Genomic DNA, 4,442 nt, shown 5'->3' with positions numbered 1-4,442 from the left:
CTGATTGCTTTTGGTTGAAACCGAGATAAGACACGTCTTATTGTGAAGTAAGTAGTTCTTCAGTGGCTGTGAGGGACGTGATAGAGTTGAAAAACACCGAACTGTGTTTTATGCTAAGGGCCTCATTATTTCTGTAGAGATGCCCGCGTAAAAGTTTGTGCAGATTAGGCGATGTTTTGAATTCTGTTGAGATACAATCTCAAAAAATTTTAAATTTTAAAGTAAAAAGTAGTTTTGTCCGTACAGTTTTGCGAAAAGATGGCAGTAAAGTGTAAAAACCATTTCATATTGGAGATAATCTTGGGCTGATAAATAAGATAAACGTGAAAACTAGTCTAATTAATGAACCCTTAATGAAGTGGAATGTTAGTAGATACGCACAACAAAAATACCTATTCCAAATGAAACATTTCCGACAATAAACACAAAACAATTTCAGTCCGTCCAAATTGATTGATATTCATTACGTTCATTCGAAATGTAGCCGAAATTCACTGCCTCGCTTGTACACTGAACGGAAAATTAACCCTCTAATTCCTAAAATATCATCATTCAGTAGAATTACTATTGACATTATTGTTAATTTCGGGTTTAACAACTTTAATGAAACACATTGTTCAGTCAATTACTTCCTCAAATGCCGTTCAGGAAGCCTCAAACGTTGCTTTTCCAAACTGTCTAAAGGCTCCACTTCGAACGTATATTTGCCCTGTTTGAATTAGGCAACCCGCACCAATTTAGAAGCAGTAATAAAGGCATAAAAAATAAAAAACAAAAACATGTGCTCTAGAAAGGTTAATGTTCAATGTCTTTACTGACAAGTACCATAGGAGACAAGTGTGTTTGTTAGCGTATGCTATTGATTTTGTTGTGAAATCGCTTTTTTTCATTATTTTAAAATAAGAACATCTTAATAATGCTTAATCAAGTTTCTATGTTCGTTCCGATATCTTTTATACTTGCATCTACATTTGTTTATTACGAATGGTCAAAAAGTAGATTCCTTGAATTTACTGCTCTTTGTCAGAGGATAGCTCTAGCGACTTTTATTTTTTAGCTATTTTTATTTACCGGAAGTTAAAACGAGCTTCATAATTTATTTGACCGCTTTTTGCGTTGTTGATCTTGATCAATTATTAATCATTTTTAGGGTTAACATGACTTAGGTGCACGAATATTAAGTTCAAATAAGATAAGTGCTTGAAATCTGTTATCGTATTGATTTCAAATATAGATGTAACATTAAAAAAGTATACAATTATAATATAAATTAAACTTCAATTATTGCTAAGAATTAAGAAAAAGTTGCCATTGTTCTCTGTAGAACCTATAAAATTAGAATTTATTATTTTCACCAACCGAATAAATTGTAATTTATTAAAATTACCATACATTTCAATAAACTACGATCATCTCTTAGTTTTGAAACAAACTAATTTTCGCTAAGCAGACTTTTGCTTATTATTTTTATGGTAAACGTTTGTTCACCTAATTATGGCTCTTCCTCTATATTAATAAATCACCTTATACGATAACGATGTTTACCTGTGTTTTACATAGTTGTTTCGTTGGCGTTGCATGCTCTTTTGTCCCGAATTGAGGTTGGCATTAAATTTATTTTATTCTCCAAAATATGTCATGTTTGCATGCTATTAGTTTTACTGGAACCTATTTACTGCAATATTTTGTATGATTTACCTGTTACAACATAAGGTTTGGTTAAAACTGCGTTTGTGGATATTTTCACAGCGAAGGATGTTAGATGCATGAAATAAATATCAATCATTTAATACTGTTTTAAAACAGAGGCTTAATTTTTCAAAAGAACAATTTCGTTAAGGGTTAAAAAAAGGAGATGCATTAACAAAATATAAAACGTTCTTGATTTAATCTAATTTTTCAACTATACTAGAACAGCTGAAGAAAAGTGCATTGTCGAATTTTTCGTTACTAGTTTCACCCAAAAATCGGCACAACACTAATCAAAAATCAGTAAAACCCATTTCCTTTTGACCGAAGGGTAAAAACTCCAATTTTAATTTAAAATTTAGAAGCTAAATGTCCAAATGGCTTTTTATTCAATTCCGGTTTATTTGTTTAAGCACAACTGGTGAAAAACTGAAAGCATTAGTTGTCTACTTCACTTGTACTTCATTATCTTCTAATTATTAAAACGCTGTTGATCATTTGCCTATTACATATTTAAAGCCTTTTTATTTTGTCAAATTTTCGCCAGTTATTTTAACTTTTGAACTTACTCATTTTTCTTCCTTTATTGGAATTACGGCTTGTAGCTATCCAAAGCCCCTGTCTGATCGGAACGTGTTTAGTTTTAAACCGATTTGAAGGAATAATCATATCGAATACTATATTGCTGTTATTTTATTTAATTTGCTTTATTATTCGGATTTTCAGCGATAAGACAAATTTACTTGTGCAATGTAGTTGCTTGTAGTTGAGCGTTAAACTTCATTTGATTCACTTCAACTACTTTAAACTTGATATTTTATGAATAAGAATACATTTTGAAACATTATCTAAATTTGTCAAAAACTTGAAAAATTATTGAGTAGGTATTTGAGTAAAATAAAACTCAAATTTCTCCTTTTTCGATTTCTGTAAATTTCAATTCATACTCTTTCAGTTAGCTTAAACTTTCAGTTTTTAGTTCTTTACATAAATACCTCATCGATGGCGTAATAATTGTGAGCTGCTATATACAGTGTAAGTTAAAAAAAAAATAAGAAGTCAAGAATAAGAGTCAAGTGTTATGTTGAAAGAATAACTTGGCCATTAATTCTTCATATTTCATATTTTAGCCTTTGCAATTTTTTTGTGAGCATCTTCGCCTTATCCGTTTTTACGTTATCAAAAATTGAGAAAAACTGATTCTTTTGCTCACAAAAAATTTACAAGGGCTTAAATATCAAATCCGATAAGAATTAATGACCCAGAAAAATTGCCAAGTAAGTCTTTCAACATAACACTTGACTCTTATTCCTAAAAATGCTAGTGAAAAAAGGTGTAATTTTAAGAAGGAAAGTTTAAGTAAGTGTACATCACTCGTGTATTTTTAAATGCTTGATGCTTGTATTGGCGAGGGACATAAAACAAAGTGAATTGTATTTTTTTAAATGTCTAGAAATCGACGCGAGATTTTGTACTAAAAGTTCTTTTAAGAGCAAGAAATATTTTTTGTGAAAAATCCTAGCAATGTTATCTTTCGGATGCCACTAGGCTTAATAATTTCAGTTTATATAGGTCAAACTTAGCCGTTTGTTACAGTAAGTACCACTGCCAACTATCAACAAACCAAAAATGGTCTTTTGTAAATGTTAACACCCTGTATATTCAATAAGAATCATTTCTGCTCTTATACTTGCTGATGATTGGCTACCTCCTCCAAGAACCTCCTGTAAAAATTCAATTGACATTTGAATAGATAATTTGTACAATTCTTTCCTCGTTATGAAGCGTTAAAAAAAACACTCAAACATCACTTCAATGAATTGAATCATCAAGTGAACATCACATATGAATATTTTCTGAATTAATTTTTAATTGTTTCCAACTCAACAATGAAACTAATTTACATGACTTTTAAATAAAATGGTTTTCGTGTACTACCTTCTTTTTAAGACGTTTCAAAAAAAGTAATAATAAATGTGAATTATTATGAAAGCGATTTGATGTAATTAGTTGTATACATCTTTAACGCGTTTAACGGTACATTTTATCAAATTTTAACAGCGTATTTTAATTATTCATTATTTTAACTAGTGCTTGTGACCATACAAACGGTGAGAAATGCATTTAAAGTATAAAAGGTAGAGAGCAATTGAAAAGCTGTTGAATTTGATAATAATAATGATAGCTCTTATAACGGAAAAATTTTGAAGCAGGATTAATGCAATATCGCACTGGCCATAAAACTCTGCACAACTTTCCCATTAAAGAATTTCGTATGCTTTTTTAGTTTTTATCACAGTTTAGATTACACGGTATTGCTTATTGGTGCAAACTGTCCACACTCAGTATCATCCACCTATCCAAAGCTGATATATCAAAGTTTACTTCCACAACTACACCGCATATTGTCTGTTAAACGGGCAATTTGGGCCTGAAATCCCGTTTACCACCCTCCGAATCCCTTGACGGGGTGTGTGAAGCCGACTCGCGATTGGTCCGTGCAAGCCACACCCTTGGAAATGTTGCCGAGCAACAGAAATCCAGTCGTTAAAGGGATTTGTATCTCAGGTTGTTAGGTAAGGGAAGCATTTGAGAGCCCCATACCAGGTAGACTCGTTTATTCGCATAATTATGTTTGGCTGGCTAAAAGTCAAAATTGCTGCAAGATTAAATGATTGCGGAGGTAGTTTTCAAATTTCATATATATATATATAAATCATCTTTATTTTCATATGAAAAAAGGCTATTGACCA

The sequence above is a fragment of the Dendroctonus ponderosae genome, unplaced genomic scaffold (genome assembly GCF_020466585.1).
Source record: "Dendroctonus ponderosae isolate FM_Combo_2020 unplaced genomic scaffold, Dpon_F_20191213v2 Dpon_F_20191213_4, whole genome shotgun sequence".
Lineage (NCBI taxonomy): Eukaryota > Metazoa > Arthropoda > Insecta > Coleoptera > Curculionidae > Dendroctonus > Dendroctonus ponderosae.
Note: the sequence above shows the minus strand (reverse complement) of the source record.